Consider the following 22386-nt stretch of genomic DNA (forward strand, 5'->3'; position numbering starts at 1 on the left):
GAGTCGTTTATTTAATGTCGGTTTTATATTATGGTAGAAATGCGGTGGCTAGGCTACACGGCACTGAGGGATGGAAGAGCTGCGTGAAGCTGACACCCCACCCACAGAAAAAACTCTGTTAAATAGACGGAATGGTTAGTGCTTCGCTTGTGCAGGTTTGTGCCGTTAAAATTAGCGTTTGTGCTGTTTTGGTTTTGAAGATATTAAAGAATATTTGTTAAGGTCATCCAGAATTCACCATCTCCCCATTTTGCTTCGAATCCGATCAAACTGGGCTACTTTTTTTAGTGCTTCGTTTGTGCAGGTTTGTGCCGTTAAAATTATCGTTTGTGCTGCTTTGGTTTCGGAGATATTATGAATTTTAATTTCAACCGATGACGTCATCCCAGCCCGCCGCTTCAAAATAAAGTGCTACGGTAAATCATATGTTATTGCCGTCACTGGAAAAAACGTAAGTCTTTTTAATATATTTCTACTGATAAATCAGTAACATTACTATGAAGTTGTGTCATCTACCGAGCCTCCCCCCCCCCTACAGCATTCTTATAAAATGATTTATATATTCCTGCTTATTGGCAAAGATCTCTTGGGACACATGTTTTTGTTTGTTTTTTTTTAGTTTCCTGACTGAGGGGAGAGGCTGAAACAGTCTCTGTGCAGGATGGCTGGCGTCCTTAATGATGTTCCTCATTTGTGTAAAAAGATGTGGTCAGATCTACCTTTTGGTCTCAACACTTTTCTCAAGAAAGCAGTTATTAATTTTATATTTTTCTTTTATCATGCAAGTTGTTTTAGCTGCTATTGTAAAATGTGTGTTATATTGTTTTGTACTTTATTCCTGAATAGATATTGCGATTTATTTTGTCTCATTTAAAGAACTTTACTTTAGATAGCAATGTCAAGTGACATTGCCAAAAAAGGCATTTCATTTATTAGAATGTTCAACTGTTTTCATAAAGTCTATTTTTCCTAATCAGAAGGGTTTATTCTTCTTCGAGAGTATAATGTTTATAACATTTTCAAACAATAACGTGGTTATAGTTGATCTTAGTAGTCAAAGTTCATTACTCCTCTGAATTAATTAGAATAGCAAACCTTTATTGCTCTACAATAGGGAGATTTGGGGGTGTCTGCACCTAACAAAAGGGCAATTAAAGTATACAGGCTTATATAACGCAGAAAACATACCCAAACTAAAATCAATAACAGAAAAACTGCAAAAAATAAATCACACTGGTCAGCCTATAAAGTATAACAACACTGTAAGGAACGATCTCCTAAAACGTTCCTTTGTCCACCTAAGCTAAACCTTTAATTAGGCTGAAGGACCATTCCACTTTTTATTGGCTTTATGCATGAAGTGGGAAATATTGTTCAACTATGAATATATTGACTGAGATCAGCGTGGCCCCCCGCGACCCGAGTCATTGGATTAGAACGGGAGAAAATTAAAAATTATTATAAAAAAAATACAAAGTACAGTAGGACAAATAGTGACTCGTGTGTATTTCACTGCTCTTTTGACTGAGGCGCTGCATCCGTGACTCCGCTCTGTAGCGTTTTTTTCTTCTAAAGCCCGCGGTGCAGGTGAGTTTTTTTTTTCGGGAGAAGAACACATTTTTATCGGTAGTTGTCCCTCTTTTTTCAAAAAAGATTCTTATAAACCGACACGCCACCTGATGAGAACTGTAATGAACGGCTCATCAATGCAAATCCGTGAAGCAGCGAGACCGTGAAAGGTGAACCGCAATATAGCGAGGGTTCACTATATATATATATATATATATATATATATATATATATATATATATATCTATATATATATATATATATATATATATATATATATATGCTGTTTATTCACTAATGTCTAACAACAACTTTGTATCTCCTAGTATTAGAAAACTTAAATTCTGATCAAAAATATAAACAATGTCTTTTCATCTTGCTTGTGAAAAGTTATCCCTCGAGCCCTGACATAAATAATCCCTCGATTTAAACAAAAATGAGCCGCACAGTGCTGAGGCATCATTAGTGTGTCAGCTTGAATCAGCAGGATTAGGTATCAAGTCGACCGCCCCAAGGTGGCGCCCGTAATTCCTGCGCAGCGACAGTCAATGCGGGGTCTACTCTTATATTATGTCTATGGACACAACCATGTTAGCGGCTAACGCTTAGCATGTTGCTAACCGGAAGTAGCTCTAGGAAGGTCTCACCAACTTCTGCTTCACAGAGTTTGTACTTCCTTTAGTAGTTTGTAATGCCTTTAACATTTTTATTCACATATTTCATTTTTTCATGCTACATTGAAGTATTTAATCATGTTTTAATAACACCAATTTTCCATGCTGCTTGGATGCAGACCATCTCCTATCGGCTGGTTTTGACAAAGACAAATCCTTTTCACACTCAGAAGATTTCATTTAAAATCCCCAAGTGATAAAAGCCTACGACCAAGGAACTCGGAAGCTTTGCCTTTGACGGTTACGCGCACCACCAGGCGGGCGCCTTCTTCAACTTCTTCAGAAGTTGAACGTTTCTAGTTATTATTATTATTGTTTATTAATATTCCGTCACCTTTAATACAGCCCGAACCGTAGGGTCTACCCCCACATACTATATATCGAAACGTTCGTCTCGACGCCGCGATCAGGGCTTTTTGTACTTGATGCCATTTCGACTTACGGTTGGAACAAAATTCGCAAAAAACCACAGAAAAATTGTCATTTTCAACCCTCTACTGTGTCGTCATGCTTTCACCTACGAACATCGTTTAGCTTCCAGTTTGTAGATATATCTTTGAACTATTCAGAAGTGAAAACGGAATGTGCATATCTTTTATCGTTTTCTCATCACACCATTTTCAGTTACCATGGTGACAAAATTCTCCAAAAAACACCAAAGTACTCGCTCAATTTTCACTCTACGTGCACAAATTATACATCAACACGTAGGTATTTCTGTCTGGATTCAGGAAATGTAACCCTCATTGGTGTAGGTCTTTTAGATTTCTTTCAAATCACTTCAGACCGGCAACAACCCCAAAGTGAAACTTATGCGAAAAAGACCGAACAACTTCAGCCTACTCGCTCAATTTTCACTCTACGTAGACAAATTATACATCAAAACGTAGGTCTTTTTGTCTGGATTCAGAAAATGTAAACCTCATTGGTGTAGGACTTATAGATTTTTTTCATCACGCCATTTTCACCTACCGTGGTGACAAAATTGTCTAAAAAACAACAAACAACTTTAGCATACTCGCTTAATTTTCAATCTACGTGCACAAATTATACATCAAAACGTAGGTCTTTTTGTCTGGATTCAGGAAATGTAGCCCTCATTGGTGTACGATTTATAGATTTTTTGCAAATCACCTCAGACCGGCAACAACCCCAAACCCTCCCCAAATTGAGCTGTAGTTGTTGGGATTTTTCCATGCAGCAGAGACCCAGCCAGGGCCGGTCAAAGCCATTGGCGTGCTAAGGGGCCGCTTGGGCCCTCTGGTGTAATGGGGGGGGGGGGGGCTCAAATTTTTTTTTTTTTTTTTTTTCTTTTTTACAAGTAACAATTAAATAACTTGAACAATTGATATAAATGAATGATGATAAATGAGTTTGTTTAATTTATTTAATTTATTTTGTATTCAGAAGTTTTAAGAAAACATTAAATTATTTATTTATTTCTGTATTTATTTTTATATATGGAAGACTTGGTCCTCCATACTCCAGGGCTCAACAAGAGTTCATCTAAAGATGTTTTAGAACTGATTGGTGACCTTTAGTTTATATTTCAGAAAGTTAGTTATAAGTAAAGTTATGTGGTTTTATGTTTTTTGGATACCCTGGACACCGTGGCTCTTGATACATCACAAACACTTGCTGTCTTGGTCACAGATGCAAGGCAAGGCAAGGGAAATTTATTTATATAGCACAATTCAGTACAGAGACAATACAAAGTGCTTTACATGATTAAAATATAGCAAAATAAACGCAAGTAGGAATAAAATGTAGCTAGAAAATAGAATAAAAGCAAGTAGAGATAGAATGTAGAAACAAAGAAGAACATTAAAAACAGTAAAACAGTTTAACTAGAACAGTCAAAGGCAATTGTAAACAAATGTGTTTTCAATCTTGATTCAAAAGAACTCAGGCTTTCCGCACTTTTACAGTTTTCTGGAAGTTTGTTCCAGATAAGCGGAGCATAGGAACTAAATGCTGCTTCTCCTAGTTTAGTTGTGGTTCTAGGTATGCAGAGTAGGCTGGAGCCAGAAGACCTTAGTGGTCTGGAGGGTTCATACACTGATAACAAGTCTGTAATGTATTTAGGTGCTAAGCCATTCAGGGATTTATAGACTAACAGAAGTATTTTGAAGTCTATTCTCTGAGATACAGGGAGCCAGTGTAAGGACTTTAGAACTGGGTTCATGTTCTCTACTTTCTTAGTCTTAGTGAGGACGCGGGCAGCAGCGTTCTGGATCAGCTGCAGCTGTCTGATCCACTTTTTAGACAAACCTGTGAAAACACCGTTGCAGTAATCAATTCTACTAAATATAAACGCATGGATTAGTTTTTCCAGATCCTGCTGAGACACCAGTCCTTTAATCCTGGAAATATTCTTCAGGTGATAAAAAGCCGATCTTGTAATTGTCTTTAGACAATATATATATATATATATGTACACACACATACATACACGCACACTGTATATATATATATATATATATATATATATATATATATATATATATATATATATATATATATATATATATATATATATATATGCCTACATACACATGTACTGACATATATTCACTTGGTGATAGCAGCAGAAGTTCTTCCGGATCATTGCACAGGTTATAGCACAGTGTATTAAATAGATTATTGCACATTATTTATTGCCCAAAGTTATAACAGTTGTGGTTATATAGAACAGATTGCTGGATCAATGTGTGCTTCTGTGCTTTTTTGTCTGTCTTGTTGTGTCTCTGCTCTGTCTTCTGTAACCCCCAGTCGGTCGAGGCAGATGACCGTTCATACTGAGCCCGGTTCTGCTGGAGGTTTTTCTTTCCTGTTAATGGGGAGGTTTTTTTTCCCTGTTGCTTCATGCTTGTTCAGTATGAGGGATTGTTGCAAAGCCATGGACAATGCAGACTACTCTCCCTGTGGCTCTACGCTTTTTCACGAGGAAATGCTGCTTGTCAAGACCTTTATGCAATCAACTGGTTCCCTCGGCTAAAATGTTTATCCATTTTAGCCGCGCAATCCTCCATAATTAAAGTCCGACAGTCCACAGATCGCAACAGTTTGTTGATACAAAATTAATTGTTCATCCACTTTAGCAACCAATGCATTGGAATTACGCCCTTATGTGTGCACACTATATTTAGATGGCCATCATATCGGTGGTAGCGCTACACATACCTAATCCAGACGAATGATTGTTCAAATCCAGCGCCGAGCTGATCAACGGCGTCCTCACCGATGTCTATCCTGTCCGACGTCACCTCAGGTGAGCTGAGTTCGATCAGCTGATGCTCCACTCCAAACACGTAACCTCCAGCCCAGTCTTATCTTGCGCAATCACCACCATCAACCATGCAGAAACACGTATCTTTACTTATGCACAGTTCGTGAAGATGCACAAACTGTTTTTGACTGGTTTTGTAGCGGCCAAGCCAATACTTTAAGCCACTGAGGTGCTGCATCGGGGTAATAGAGTTGACGCGCTTATTGTTACCTTTTTGGGATGAATTAGAGTCCAAGTCGTCAGGGCATGTTGAACGCTTCGTCCATTTATTTTCCTCTTTGCATATCAAATGTCCATCATACATGAACACATCTCCAGACAACATATAAAGCAGACTTACTTGCTTGCTTGTATTTATGTTTTTGCGGTCAAAAACTGTTTTCCCCTTCCGGGTGGAAAACCTACCTATCAAAGAAAAGTTCCCCCCTTAAATAGACATGAACGCTAATTACCCAATCAATGCATTTGCGCTCCTACATATAGGATTAAAGATTAAAATCTTATTTCTGTTAAAGGCCAGCTAAAGATATTTTAAAGCTGCTTCCACTTTTGGACGAATGTGTATGAATGGTTTGGTAAAATATGTACCGTGACTTACAGATGACACCCAAACATTTGGGTTTGCTGCCATCTAGTGTTGGAAATAATAAATGTTTTTTCCTTTAAAACACAATTCATGTTATAAATAATTGTCAAAAAATATGGTTGGACATAGCAAAAATGTTTTTGATAACCTTTGATCCTCTATGTGTGAGGAATTTTTTGGAGTAACTTTGAATGCCATAAGTGTAACGGTTTAGGAGTAGTTTATTCAAATGTAACACCCAAAAATATGGGAAAATGACATCTTTGCAGGGTGGCCGCGGGTCCTTAAAAAGTCTTAAAAAGTCGTAAATCAATTTTCCTCAAAATAAGGCCTTGAAAAGTATTAAATTGTCTTAAATTAATTTTGCATGGGTCTTAAATATTGGTGTGTCACGTCACCGTGGCAATCTGTTCTGCTAGGTCGAATATTTTTTTCCGGTAGCCTATGCGCTGCGTTGTCGATGGCCGTTTCTCAATATGCGTTCTTGAGCAGGCTCGTGTGTGCTCGTGACACGTCATCAGCCACAGACCGAGCACTGTTGGCGCGGTACGCACGTGACGTCACCATCTTATGAGCAACGCTCCTTGCCTTTAAGGTAGGACAAATGGTGTGAGAGCGCACGTAGCAACCAGCCGTTACACATGCAATAGAAACAACGATATGACCGACTTTTCAGCTGTTAAACTATCGCAAGAGGATGTCCAGGCGCCCATTTTACTGGTAGAACTGTGGAACAACATACGCCAAAAAAGTTCGTGTGAATCGCCCGGTGGACGGGCTGGGAAAATGCGTGACAGCAACCGCAGCGGTGCGCGAACCCCGCCGGCCGGCCGTTGTCGCGGGAGCGCGCCTCGCTCTGTACAGCTGAATATCGACGAAGAAAACGGATTAAAATGTGACCAACGGAGTTACTTGTTCTTATATTAGTGATATCAAAACGTTTGAATATACCTCTTGTGTGAAAAAAACGGTGTTTATTTGGCAGATTCGTTTACAAAAGTACGGGTTTAATGAACACCATTAAATCCAAAGTTTTTATCTGAGGTACGGCTGATTTATTTGTTGTGGTCTCTCGTCATTCACATACAACAATAAACCGTGAGAACCGACGTGAGTTTTGAAACTGCAAAGCTTTGTCTTAAACGGAAGATCAGACTGCTTCTACAGTAAACAGCACAGCGTTCATAGACCAGTGTGATGCATTCGCGACTGTTAGAAAGCTATGGTGCTTTCAGGGGCATGGGACATTTCAAACTTACAAGGAAAGAGGCATAAAACGGAAAAGAACTTAACTCATACAATAATGTATTTTTCCAGAAAATAGCGTGACCTTTCTAACAATACTTAATGCTCTATACTTGTATTTATTAAATTGTTTTTGATTATGCACATCTGCTAGCTTTTTATTCTGAAAATTCTATAATATTACAACAGCAAATTATGAAAGTTCTTCAAAAGCCTGTTTAAAAGTTCCAAATGGGGCTGCAGATCAAACAGCAACAATTGCCCTGTCATTGTTTTAACGGCCAGAATTTGCATTTGCTGACTAACTACAGATGGATATACAGGAATAAAGTCATACAAGTGCCAACCCCTCATAGATAGCAGGGGGTGCGTTTTTTGGCAAATGGCTGCCGAAAAATGCACCCCCTATGTTTTTAATCTAAAAATTGTCCCAGACTCATGAAATTCATAATGGTAGCTTAGAACACATTTGTAAACATGTAGGAAATGTTTAATCAGCTACAAGTGTATATTTCAGTAAAATAGCAGGGGGTGCGTTTTTTGGCAAATTTACATGTAAATGTATAACACCGGCACCTCAGCGGTGGCCTATAGACCAATTCATTGTTATTGTTTTGATGCGGGTTTTTCGCGCATGCACGCCGGACTGGTTGGCAAAAGGCGAACACAATGGCGGACGCAAACAGAGAAACTGACGAGTTCTCCACGTATTTTTCTTCTTTAGATAACGTATCACAAGATCGTTCTAAGAGTAAGTTGATGGTTGATAATATCAAATTGCCAGATCCACACAGCAAAAGCCTGAAGGGACGGAGGGAGTCTGGGAAATGCTGACAAGTGTTCCGTACCGCGACATACACCTGCCTTATAAACACGCAGGCCAGTACAGACAAGAGAGCACGAAAGCCCCTGAAACCACTGGACGGCTACAATTATTTTATAATCGGGAAAAAGGCTCCAGCAACCCCTGTTTTATTTATTTTTGTTCTGAAGGAACAGTATTTTATATATTTACTTGATTTTATAAGCATTTGTTCATGGGACTGTAATGACATGTTTGTCTTTTCGCATTACACACATTTAGTCGATGTTCTTAGTCATTTTGATTTGTATTTCCATCGTACGTTTGGTCTTAAATTTCATTTAGAAGTGGTATTAAAAGGTCTTAAAAAGTATTAAATTTAACTTGTTTATACTTGTAGACACCCTGCTTTGATGAGAAATGAATGATTTCCTGTAGGAGGTAGCCCATTGCTTCAAGAGGCTTTTTTGTAGGGCCTATGAAGTTACATGCACTTACCGAGTTTCATAATTCTCAGACAAAGCATGGCTTGGGGCTTACTGATTTAATGCGTTTTTAATGGTTTTCCACAAACCTGATTTTTGCAATGCGACAGCTCAGGCAAATATGCATATTTCATAAAACCTTTGATAACTTTTAATCCTCAAGGTCTCATCTCCACGCTGAAAAAATTTGAAAGTGATAGCTTAAAATGCCTAGGACTAGTTTGTTAAAGTTTGAGGCAAAAACCGTCAATATTTTACCCTTTGACCCAAAATGGCAGGCTTCCTGTGGGTTTTAGAGCATACCCACAATAGACTTTTTTTCATAACTTTAAAAAAGCTACCTTAGTAAAAAATTTCAGCTTTCTACGTGTTACGGTTTGGCCCAACTCACTCTAGTTGGCGCTGTTGAGCGGGTTTGCCACGCCCGCTTTCAATTACACTAAAATCATGCGATTTCTCACGGGGGACAATTTTGGGTAAAGTTTGGTGAGTTTTCATGCATGTTTAGGCCTCCAAAAAGCCGTTTCAAAAGTCCCAAGAATAAATAATAATAATAATTAAAGCCGCAAGCGGCGATGAGCGGCCCTCGCAGCCAAGCACCGCTGGGGTACGCGCACCGCCTGCCGCCAGCCACCGCAGAAGCTGTCACGCATTTTCCTCGCCCGCCCACCGAGAGAGAGAACAGAAAGGTAAAGCAGAAATGACAACACGTAATGCATAATTGAAGAACAGTAGAACTCTATAGAGTGAGAAAATTAGATCCTAAAGTCCTCCAGTAGCCTAAGCCTATAGCAGTAAAACTATAAAGGTAGCTCAGAGTAACATGAGCCACTCTAGTTATAAGCTTTGTCAAAAAGGAAGGTTTTAAGATTAGTCTTAAAAGTAGACAGGGTGTCTGCTTCACGGACCAAAACTGGGAGTTGGTTCCACAGGAGAGGAGCCTGATAGCTAAAGGATCCTCCCATTCTACTTTTAGAGACTCTAGGAACCACCAGCAGACCTGCAGTCTGAAAGCGAAGTGCTCTGTTAGGAACATACAGGGTAATCAGAGCTCTGATATATGATGGAGCTTGATTATTAAGGGCTTTATACGTTAGAAGAAGAATTTTAAATTCTATTCTTGATTTTACAGGAAGCCAATGAAGGGAAGCTAAAATTGGAGAAATATGATCCCGCTTGTTGATTTTCATCAGAACTCCTGCTGCAGCATTTTGGATCAGCTGAAGACTTTGAAAAGATCATGAAAGAGGAGGTGAAGATAACATTAAAATTCAAAAAGGAAGATGAAAATATTGCTCTGAGCCCAAAAATAGTTTCTAAGGAAACAAAAAAGAAAATAGGGGAAGTTGAAATGGCTAAAACGCTGAGAGATGGAAGCTTGTTAAATGTTTGTAAATTGGAAGAACAAAAAAGGAAAGCAATGAGTGTTGAGAGTATTGGAAATAAAAGAGTGGAAAGTAAAAGAGTGTTGGGAGAAAAGAAAGGATCCCGAGGAGTTATTTATGGAATTCCAGTTAATGAAGATCTAGAGAAATTAAAACATAAAATCATGTTAAAGTCAAGGATATAAAGAGATTGCAGAAAACAGTTAATAATGAGCGAGTTGACAGCTTATCTGTGCTTCTGGAATTTTCTACTCCAGAAGTTCCAGATAGAGTCAAAGTGGGTTTCTTGTGTTATTCAGTTAGGCCTTATGTTCCACCTCCACTTCGGTGTTTCAAGTGTCAGAGGTATGGTCACATTTGCTGCAGTGTGCAGGGGCAAACAGAGCTGTTTAAAATGTGGAGGGGACCACAAAATACAAGAATATGGTGAACATGTTCAGGATAAATGCTGTAATTGTGGTGGGGAACATAGGGCAACATATGGAGGGTGTGAAAGATTATGTAACTGGTAATTTAGTAGAGCAGATTGGGAGAAATATAAGGAAATAAGTGAAGATAAAATTAAGGAAATTGACATGAATCTTGGTATTGATTCATTAAACAAAATCTTTTGTAGTTCAATCATAGAAGCTGTTCAACAGTCAGTTCCAAAGAAAGGAGGGATACATAAAAAGAAGATAATTCCATGGTGGACAATAGAATGTGACCAGGCTATTAAATCCTGAAATAAAGCTTTTAAAATTCTATAAGGAAATCAGAATTTTCAAAATTTAATTGAATACAAGAAGATGCAAGCTATAGTAAAAAGAGTTATAAGAAATACAAAAAGAGAATATTGGAGAAATTATTGTAATTCATTAGGAAGAGAAACAGATATAGGGAAAGTATGGAAAATGATTAAACGAATGAATGGTATTAAAAGGGATTATAGTTATCCAGTTTTAGTTAGTGATAGAACAACGGCAGGTATTAATGAAGAAAAAGCAACAATGTTGTCATAAACATTTGTACAAATACATAGTTCCAATAATATTAGTGAAGAGTAGAAAACGGATAGAGCTATAACATTATTGGAAAAAGGACATATGATAAACAGAGAAGAAGGAAATAGTATTATTAAAATTGATTTTTCTATAGCGGAGTTAAGACGAGCCATGAGGAAAGTTAAGATGTCAACCCCAGGGAGTGATCAAATATGGTATATAATGATAAATAAGCTAAGTGAATACTCAAAATTAATATTATTAGATATTTATAATAGAAAATGGGAAATGACCTAGAAGTTGGAATGAGGCTATTGTGGTTCCAATTCCAAAAACGGGTAAAGATAGCTCAAAACCAGAAAATTATAGACCTATTGCTTTAACATCATGTTTAAGTAAAATTATGGAGAAAATGGTAATTGAAAGATTAATTTATTTTGTTGAATCAAAAGGGTACTTATCAAATTATCAAAGCGGTTTCAGAAGAGGAAGGAATACTATGGATCCAATTGTGTGTTTACAACATGAGGTACTAACAGCAAAAGTTAATAAAGAAAGTGTTTTGGCAGTGTTCTTAGATATAGAAAAGGCTTATGATATGATGTGGAAAGAGGGATTATTGATTGATCAAATTGAGGAAAATGTGAATTTGTGGAAGAATTTATCATTGGGTAGAGAACTTTTTAACAATTCAATTCAATTCAATTTTATTTATATAACGCCAATTCATAAACATGTCATCTCGAGGCACTTTACAAAGTCAAAATCAATCATATTATACAGATTGGTCAAAAATTTCCTATATAAGGAAACCAGTTGATTGCATCAAAGTCCCAACAAGCAGCTTTCACTCCTGGAGAAGCGCAGTGCTACAGGGGGAGTCGTCTGCATTGTCCATGGCTTTGCAAAAATCCCTCATACTGAGCAAGCATGAAGCGTCAGTGGAAAGAAAAACCACCCATTAGCAGGAAGGAAAAACCTCCAGCAGAACCAGGCTCAGTATGAACGGTCATCTGCCTCGACCGACTGGGGTTACAGAAGACAGAGCAGAGACACAACAAGACAGACAAAAAAGCACAGAAGCACACATTGATCCAGTGATCTGTTATACATTAGATGGTAATAGTGGTGATCTGTCTTCCCTGGATGATGTCACAGTTAACAGAACGTCAGACTAGGTGTACCTACTATGAAGAAAAAAGAGAGAGAACAAAAAGTTACAAGCTGAAATGACAACAGTCATTTCAATGTAATGCAATGCAAAACTGGAGAACAGTAGACTGGAGAACAGTAGAAATCAGTAGAGTGAGAGAAATAGGCCCTGATGTCCTCCAGCAGCCTAAGCCTATAGCAGCATAACTACAGATGTAGCTCAGGGTAACATGAGCCACTCTAACTATAAGCTTAAATTCTATTCTTGATATAACAGGAAGCCAATGAAGGGAAGCTAAAATTGGAGAAATATGATCCCTCTTGTTGATTTTCATCAGAACTCTTGCTGCAGCATTTCGGATCAGCTGAAGACTTCGAACTGCATTTTGTGGACTTCCTGATAGTAAAGAATTACAATAGTCCAGCCTTGAAGTAACAAATGCATGGACTAGTTTTTCAGCGTCACCCCTGGACAGAATGTTTCTAATTTTGGCGATATTCCTGAGGTGAAAAAAAGGAAACTCTGGAAACCTGTTTAATATGGGATTTAAATGACATGTCTTGGTCGAAGACAACACCAAGATTTTTAACTTTATTTCCAGAGGCCAGAATGGATAATACAGGTAAGAGTTGGTAAGAGTCTTTCAGGGAGAAATTAAAAAGAACCACACAAGGCAGTATTATCAGTCCTTTATAATTTTCAGTTATGATAAATGATGCACTTAAAGAAATAGAAAATGAATTGGGTTGTTCATTGTTTGCTGATGACGGAGCTATTTGGAAACGTAGAAGGAATGTTAAATTTATTGTAGGGAAAGTCCAAAAAGCAATTCATAAGATTGAACAATGGTCTTACAAATGGAGTTTTAAATTTTCGGTAGATAAAACAAAAGTATTGCTTTTTACTCAGAAAAGAAATCAAGAAGTACAACTGAAGTTATATAATCAAGATTGTACTGTTCTCTCTATGTGTTTTGCTCTTGCGTGAACACAGATAAACAGCCAGCCAAACTCCTTATTCAAGAGGCAGGAAGTGAGCGGCTTGCTCCTTTATTATCTTCTTACACATTTAGTCAGCATTTCTGACTGATTTGAATACAGTGTAAAACTAGAAAAGAAAGATACAAAAAAATGGCTTAATAAACAGCCATGTAAATATCAGTATTAACGTATCAAAGTATCAGCTGCTTAATATTAACTCAACAGGTATTTTCAGAGCCGGCTAGAAAAGCGGCAAATTAGCAAGTAAACACACACACTCTGCTGTCACACAGACCACGACATTTTACTGTTGCTTTTATACACAAAATAACCATAAAAGATATTAACATATCTTATCGAATCTGTAAACAATGAGCAACACTTACAACCATTGCTTTCGGAGAGATTAACTGCATTGTTGCTGCCCTGAGACGATGCACACACGCTCTCTTCCTCTTGTTTGCGTCTTTACTTCCTACTTCCGGTTCGGAAGATTTTCAACATAAAAGCACCGCAAATTCATTTAAAACAGAGAACGGTATATTAACATTTCAAAGTAGTTTTTAAATGTCTTTTAAACATATTAAACATATTCAGGGCACAACAAAGATCTAGAGAGAGTAAAGCAATTTAAATTCTTAGGAGTATGGTTTGATGAAAAACTATCCTGGAAAGTGCACATAGATAAGGTTATTGAAAAATGTAAAAGGATACTTAATATATTGAGATGTTTAGTTGGGTATGAATGTTACATTCCTGCAGTGAAAAAGAAAGGGTTCATAATAAGGTTGGACAATTATTCAGAAAGCTACAAAATTAGGATTAAATCATTTAAATATTAGTCCAACGGTACCATTATCAATAACACCACCATGTATTTTACCTGAAACAATAGTAGATTTAACAATATTGGAAAAGAAAAATAAAGATAAAATGTATATGTGTAATTCTATAATAGTGGAGGAATATATAGAACAGTTTTATAATTATGTAAAAATGTATACGGATGCATCAAAAAAGCAATTACGACAAACTGGAGTAGGTGTAATAATTCCAGAGTTTAAACTGCATATAGGGAAGAAATTAAATGAAGGAATATCTGTTTATACGGCAGAAATGATTGCATTATTAGTTGCTGTAGAATGGATTGAGGAAGTGAGACCATTAAGAGCTGTCATATGTTCAGATTCAAGTTCATCATTGATCAGTTTAAAAAGAAATCATTCAGAAAGCCGTCCAGATATCTTATTAGTAATTCAACAAATATTATATCATATTCAGATGATGGGGTTATCAGCTGTGTTTCTTTGGGTTCCTGCACATATAGGAGTGAAAGGTAATTAAATGGCTGATAAGAAAGCTAAAGAGTCGATAAATAAAAGTAAGAGTGATTAAGAATAGACATGGGTAAATCAGAGGTTCAAAGTATTATGCTGCCATCTTGTGGTCAAAAATAATACCCATTTTTATGACAAAATGACATCTTTGATGAAAATTAATTGACTTTCTTTAGGGTTTACACAATTGGTCCAAGAGACTTTTTTGTAGGGACTGAAAAGTTACATCTGCTTACCGAGTTTCATATTTCTCAGACAAAGCATGGCTTGGGGCTTACTGATTTAATGCGTTTTTAATGGTTTTCCACAAACTTGATTTTTGCAATGCGACAGCTCAGGCAAATATGCATATTTCAGAAAACCTTTGATAACTTTTAACCCGCAATGTGTCATCTCCACGCTGAAAAAATTTGAAAGTGATAGCTTAAAATGCCTAGGACTAGTTCGTTAAAGTTCGAGGCAAAAACCGTCAATATTTTACCCTTTGACCCAAAATGGCAGGCTTCCTGTGGGTTTTAGAGCATACCCACAATAGACTTTTTTTCATAACTTTAAAAAAGCTACCTAGGTAAAAAATTTCAGCTTTCTATGTGTTACGGTTTGGCCCAACTCACTCTAGTTGGCGCTGTTGAGCGGGTTTGCCACGCCCGCTTTCAATTACACTAAAATCATGCGATTTCTCACGGGGGACAATTTTGGGCAAAGTTTGGTGAGTTTTCATGCATGTTTAGGCCTCCAAAAAGCCGTTTCAAAAGTCCAAAGAATAAATAATAATAATAATAATAATAATTAAAACCGCAAGCGGTGATGAGCGGCCCTCGCAGCAAAGCGCCGCTCTGGCCTATTGGCCACCGCTGGGATTTGCGCACCGCCGGCCGCCCGCCACCGCAGATGCTGTCACGCATTTTGCCCGCCCGTCCACTGGGCGATTCACACGAACGTGTTCGGCAGCGCTCCCCCACGACTCACAAAAAATCTGGTGCAGATCGCTCAATGCAGCGAGGAGATACAGCCGTTGAATAATGATAATGCATTTGGCCATCGGACCGGACTAAACGGAAACGTTTTGGGTTCATATTTAATCGTTCGGCGGTGGCCAATCGGCCCGCCGAACGATTAAATATGAACCCAAAACGTTTCTGTTTTTACCATGGATTTCCTCTGACTAATAATTAATTTATATCTTATTTGTGTAATGTATTCACGACATGAATTCCTTGCTGTCTTAACAAAAGGCAGAACAACTATAACGTTACTTTCTATAATTATTACAGGTTCTGCTGAGATGTCATATTCTGGAGAGTGCTTAGACACCCTGACACACAAATATGTATTAACTTCATTTCATGTGCACTCGTGAACTTGTTTTAGTTGATTTAGTTTTCTTGATGTACTGTAGAGCGTGATGAGGTCTGTTGTGGTATTGTGTGCACTGGATTGAGGGGACAGTTGGTGTTGTCTGTCAAACCCAATCTTCTTAAGCTGCAAATTCAGTAAAGTTACAAGTTTTCTTGCAACCTCTCATATGGAACTAGTCTAAAAAATAAATAAACTGATAATTAGAAGATCAGTTTGTACATCCACACCAACTCTAGAACCAAAGCCGTATTCAGCTGGGACTTATTCTGACAAAATGGCCCAATTCAGCCAAATAAACTCCAAAAGCTTAGAGGAGATCATTCAGCAGCTAAGTTCCTCCTCATGCTGTCTTGATGCTCTACCCACAGTTTTCCTTAAGAAAGTTTTGCCTGTCATAGCGTCTGATTTGACTCAGATAATAAACACGTCCCTTCTGTCAGGTGTTTTCCCCCCAGTCCCTAAAAACAGCAATTATCAAACCACTGTTAAAAAAGAACAATTTAGACAAACTACTACTCCAGAACTACAGGCCCATCTCAAACCTCCCCTTTATCAGTAAGATTATTGAAAAAGCTGTGTTTCAACAATTAAACATCTTCTTAACAACGACCAGCCGCTTTGACGTTTTCCAGTCTGGCTTCCGTGCTCACCACAGTACAGAGACCGCCCTTATCAAGGTGTTTAATGACATCCATATAAATACAGACTGCGGAAAAACCACCATGCTGGTTCTGTTGGACCTCAGTGCAGCATTTGATACTGTTGATCACTCCATTCTGTTAGAGCGCCTGGAGAACTCGGTCGGCCTCTGTGGTACAGCTCTCCACTGGTTTAAATCCTACTTAAAGGACAGGGACTTTTTTGTATCAGTAGGTAACTTTACATCGAAGATTACAAAAATCACATGTGGGGTTCCCCAAGGGTCCATCCTGGGTCCCCTCCTATTCAATATCTACATGCTCCTCTAGCTCAGATCATAAGAAACAACAACATCAGCTACCATAACTATGCAGACGACACACAGCTCTACATCACCATGTCACCAGGTGACTATGAACCAGTTCAAGCACTGAGTAAATGCCTAGAAGAAATCAATACGTGGATGTGCCAAAATTTTCTTCAGTTGAATAAAAACAAAACAGAAGTAATAATTTTTGGACCAATAGAGGAGAGATCAAAGGTTAGCACACAGCTTCAGTCGCTTCAGCTAGGAACCACTGATCAGGCCCCAAATCTGGGAGTAGTAATGGTCTCAGACCTGAACCTCCAAAAGCATCTAAAGACAGTTACAAGGTCAGCTTTCTATCACCTGAAAAACATTTCCAGGATTAAAGGACTAATGTCTCAGCAGGATCTGGAAAAAGTAGTCCATGCGTTTATATTTAGTAGAATTGATTACTGCAACGGTGTTTTCACAGGCCTGCCTAAAAAGTGGATCAGACAGCTGCAGCTGATCCAGAACGCTGCTGCCCGCGTCCTCACTAAGACTAAAAAAGTAGAGCACATCACCCCAGTTCTAAAGTCTTTCCATGGCTCCCTGTATATCAGAGAATAGACTTTAAAAACTTCTGTTCGTCTATAAATCCCTGAATGGCTTAGCACCTCCCAAGAGCCAGCTTCTGCAGCCGAGGATCGGAACGCCAAGGTCCCCGCCCTCCACTGCTACCCGTTACACATTGCACCCGACCCCTTTGGCCCCTCCGACAGGTGGTGAGCCCATCGGAAGGGGGACCCATGTCGCCTCTTCGGGCTGAGCCCGGCCGGGCTCCATGGGCAAAAGCCCGGCCACCAGACGCTCGCCAACATGCCCCACCTCCAGGCCTGGCTCCAGAGTGGGGCCCCGGTGACCCGCGTCCGGGCGAGGGAACACGAGGTCCAATAATTGTATTCATCATAAGGGGCATTTTGGGCTGCACTTTGTCTGGTCCCTCACCTAGGACCTGTTTGCCTTGGGTGACCCTACTAGGGGCTTAAAGCCCCTGACAGCATAGCTCCTAGGATCATTGGGACACTCAAACCCCTCCACCACGGTAAGGTGGCAGCCCAGGGAGGGGCTGCCACAGGCGGATTGGTGCAGCGTCTGCTGTGAAGCGGGCGCTGTACCGATCCGTTGTGGTGAAGAGAGAGCTGAGCCAAAAGGCGAAGCTCTCGATTTACCGGTCGATCTACGTTCCTACCCTCATCTATGGTCACGAGCTTTGGGTCGTGACCGAAAGAACGAGATCCCGGATACAAGCGGCTGAAATGAGTTTTCTCCGTAGTGTGTCTGGGCTCTCCCTTAGAGATAGGGTGAGGAGCTCAGTCATCCGGGGAGGACTCAGAGTAGAGCCGCTGCTCCTCCACGTCGAGAGGAGCCAGTTGAGGTGGCTCGGGCATCTGGTCAGGATGCCTCCTGGACGCCTCCCTGGAGAGGTGTTCCGGGCACGTCCCACCGGGAGGAGGCCCAGGGGAAGACCCAGGACACGCTGGAGGGACTATGTCTCCCGGCTGGCCTGGGAACGCCTTGGGGTTCCACCTGAGGAGCTGGCCCAAGTGGCTGGGGAGAGGGACGTCTGGGCCTCCCTACTGAAGCTGCTACCCCCGAGACCCGACCCCGGATAAGCGGAAGACAACGGACGGACGGACGGACGGACGGCTTAGCACCTAAATACATCAGACTTGTTATCAGTGTATTAACCATCCAGACCATTAAGGTCTTATGGCTCTAGCCTACTCTGCATACCTAGAACCAGAACTAAACAAGGAGAAGCAGCATTTAGTTCCTATGCTCCACTGATCTGGAACAAACTTCCAGAAAATTGTAAAGGTGCGGAAAGCCTGAGTTCCTTTAAATCAAGATTAAAAACACATTTGTTTAGGATTGCCTTCAACTGTTCTAGTTAACTGAATCACCACTTTTTGGTTCTTTTTTCTATCTACATTTTATTCCTACTTGCTTTTATTCTGTTTTATTTTGCTATATTTTAATCATGTAAAGCACTTTGCATTGTCTTTGTACTGAATTGTGCTATATAAATAAATTTGCCTTGCCTTGCCTTACTGAGCAAGACAACTTGGTTTGTGGTTTATTTGTGGTCTCTTGCTGCCACCTGGTGGACAGGTTTGAGCAAATAATGCTGTCAAAAGATTAAAAATATATGGTTTGATGTGACTTCCCCACGCCACCACGCCGCCCTGCTCCATGGAATCCACTTGGGGCTGGAATCCACAACACACCAATATGTCTTCTGTCTCTTGACACAGTTTCATGTTGATTAGCTCAGAGGGGTAACATAGCGACTGCTTACAACAAAACATGACACTTCCTGTTGTCAGGGGGCGTGGCCTAAGCAATGTCATCATTTGACCATTGGATATTAAAGAAGACCTAGTGGTGATCAACTACTGAAAGTTTGGTGGCTCTGTGAGTTTTTGTGTATGAAATATAACAGTTTTGTGTTTCATGGCGAGTAGGTGAACTTTGACCCCTGCCAACGCCCCTTCAGCATGCTCAAAAACTCACCGTTTTGATAACTTTTAATTGGCCATGCCTTATGATCAGACTGACCGAGTTTCAAGCCACTCGCTCGAAATCCCTAGGAGGAGTTCGATCAAGTACCAATGCTGTAAACGTCAAAATTGAGGTCAAAATCAGACCTTCAATCTAAAATGGCCGACTTCCTGTGATATTTTCACTATGACATTAATTGTAAATTCTGAGCGTCTTGGTGAGCTCTACCACTGTACCAAATTTCATGTCTCTACGATGAAGTAAGTGAATAGCAAAGGGTCTTTTGAAAATTGCTAGATGGCGCCAATAGCAAAGGGTCTTTTGAAAATTGCTAGGTGGCGCCGTTGAGGCATTTTTGTTTTGATTTTTGTGACGACCTTAAAATACAAAATTTTTAAACAGTCTTCTTGCATCCGCCAAGTTTGGTGAGTTTTTGAGTATGATAAAGCCCCCAAAAAGGCCCCTCTTTGGGGTGGCAGATTAATAATAATAATAATAATAATAATTAAACAACACAGATACAATAGGCCTTCGCAGCGCTTCGCTGCTCGGGCCTAATAATAATAAAATCTGCAGTTACAATAGGCCTTCGCAGCGCTTAGCTGCTCGGGCCTAATAATAAAATCTGCAGTTACAATAGGCCTTCGCACTTAGCTGCTCGGGCCTAATAATAATAATAATAAAATCTGCAGTTACAATAGGCCTTCGCAGCGCTTAGCTGCTCGGGCCTAATAATAATAATAATAAAATCTGCAGTTACAATAGGCCTTCGCAGCGCTTAGCTGCTCGGGCCTAATAATAATAATAAAATCTGCAGTTACAATAGGCCTTCGCAGCGCTTAGCTGCTCGGGCCTAATAATAATATCTGCAGTTACAATAGGCCTTCGCAGCGCTTAGCTGCTCGGGCCTAATAATAATAATAATAATAAAATCTGCAGTTACAATAGGCCTTTGCAGCGCTTAGCTGCTCGGGCCTAATAATAAAATCTGCAGTTACAATAGGCCTTCGCAGCGCTTAGCTGCTCGGGCCTAATAATAATAAAATCTGCAGTTACAATAGGCCTTCGCAGCGCTTAGCTGCTCGGGCCTAATAATAATAATAAAATCTGCAGTTACAATAGGCCTTCGCAGCGCTTAGCTGCTCGGGCCTAATAATAATAATAATAATAATAATAAAATCTGCAGTTACAATAGGCCTTCGCAGCGCTTAGCTGCTCGGGCCTAATAATAATAATAATAATAATAAAATCTGCAGTTACAATAGGCCTTCGCAGCGCTTAGCTGCTCGGGCCTAATAATAAAATCTGCAGTTACAATAGGCCTTCGCGCTTAGCTGCTCGGGCCTAATAATAATAATAATAAAATCTGCAGTTACAATAGGCCTTCGCAGCGCTTAGCTGCTCGGGCCTAATAATAATAATAATAATAAAATCTGCAGTTACAATAGGCCTTCGCAGCGCTTAGCTGCTCGGGCCTAATAATAATAATAAAATCTGCAGTTACAATAGGCCTTCGCAGCGCTTAGCTGCTCGGGCCTAATAATAATATCTGCAGTTACAATAGGCCTTCGCAGCGCTTAGCTGCTCGGGCCTAATAATAATAATAATAATAATAAAATCTGCAGTTACAATAGGCCTTTGCAGCGCTTAGCTGCTCGGGCCTAATAATAAAATCTGCAGTTACAATAGGCCTTCGCAGCGCTTAGCTGCTCGGGCCTAATAATAATAAAATTTGCAGTTACAATAGGCCTTCGCAGCGCTTAGCTGCTCGGGCCTAATAATAATAATAAAATCTGCAGTTACAATAGGCCTTCGCAGCGCTTAGCTGCTCGGGCCTAATAATAATAATAATAATAATAATAAAATCTGCAGTTATAATAGGCCTTCGCAGCGCTTAGCTGCTCGGGCCTAATAATAATAATAATAATAATAATAAAATCTGCAGTTACAATAGGCCTTCGCAGCGCTTAGCTGCTCGGGCCTAATAATAATAAAATCTGCAGTTACAATAGGCCTTCGCAGCGCTTAGCTGCTCGGGCCTAATAAAATCTGCAGTTACAATAGGCTTTCGCAGCGCTTAGCTGCTCGGGCCTAATAATAATAAAATCTGCAGTTACAATAGGCCTTCGCAGCGCTTAGCTGCTCGGGCCTAATGATGTCTCTGCCCGGACCCAAAAGGCGGTGTACCACCTTCCGTTTTCCGGCCAGGAGGTCATTCCAGAGGAAAAACACACAAAAAGGTAAGGAGATTCCATTTATCTCCCAGTGTCTTTTTGTACTCCTAAAGGCAGAGAAAAGTTTGAGGATAGGTGTTTGCAAACGTGTCGATAAGAACTTGGGATTTGCGTGCGGTCACAGCGGTGAAAGTCCAGGAGATCTTGGCCAGGTCTCTGAAAATACTATGAATGTGGAGAATTTGGGTTTAAAGGGTCCCCTTGTTAGGCACAGAGGAAAATACGTGTTCCTCTGTGTTTAGCATAAAAGCAGCCATTCTGACAGGCACGCCATTCAAGTGGCTTCTAAAAGATCAAAGACCCGTTGGATTTTTGGTTTCGATAGTTCCAAAAGTTCTCTTAAAGAACTTTAAAAGCAGCTAATCCAATTATATGTACCTATAGAACGCGTAAGAGTTGGCATTTTTGGTTTCGATGGTTCCAAAAAGTTCTCTTAAAGAACTTTAAAAGCAGCTAATCCAAATAGATTTGAAGAAGATAAGTAAATAGGTACGTACAGAGTTAACTGAAGCTTGGCTTCTTATAAGAAACCGTGACCTGTTGTAGAAAAAGGAAGACCGGAATGAACCCGTGAACTGGACGCACACACAACCAGCAAGACCGGAGAAAGAGTAAAGATAAAATGAAAAAAAGAAAAACAGAGACGTCTCGTAACTACTAAATGCGACGTATAACTTTCAAAAATTGGTAAGCGTCCATGTGTCTGCAAGACAAAGAGTTGTATCCTTGTGGGGCTGAAGAGTAAAACCGTGTTTGGACGAAACATTCAGGGGTCGTAGCCAGCGCACACTCTCCATTTTTAAACTAAGCGGGAA

At 39.7% G+C, this 22386-nt stretch overlaps 1 long non-coding RNA gene across 1 annotated transcript; it reads right to left on the minus strand.

Moving 5' to 3' along the window:
• Positions 1 to 5341: 5341 nt before the first annotated feature.
• On the minus strand, positions 5342 to 6368 carry LOC118561959. Its single transcript, XR_004930386.1, has 2 exons — positions 5743 to 6368; positions 5342 to 5576 (listed from the first exon to the last, which is right to left on the minus strand). It is a non-coding gene; the product is annotated as an uncharacterized LOC118561959 (long non-coding RNA).
• Positions 6369 to 22386: the final 16018 nt, after the last annotated feature.

Source organism: Fundulus heteroclitus, unplaced genomic scaffold (genome assembly GCF_011125445.2).
Source record: "Fundulus heteroclitus isolate FHET01 unplaced genomic scaffold, MU-UCD_Fhet_4.1 scaffold_77, whole genome shotgun sequence".
Classification (NCBI taxonomy): domain Eukaryota; kingdom Metazoa; phylum Chordata; class Actinopteri; order Cyprinodontiformes; family Fundulidae; genus Fundulus; species Fundulus heteroclitus.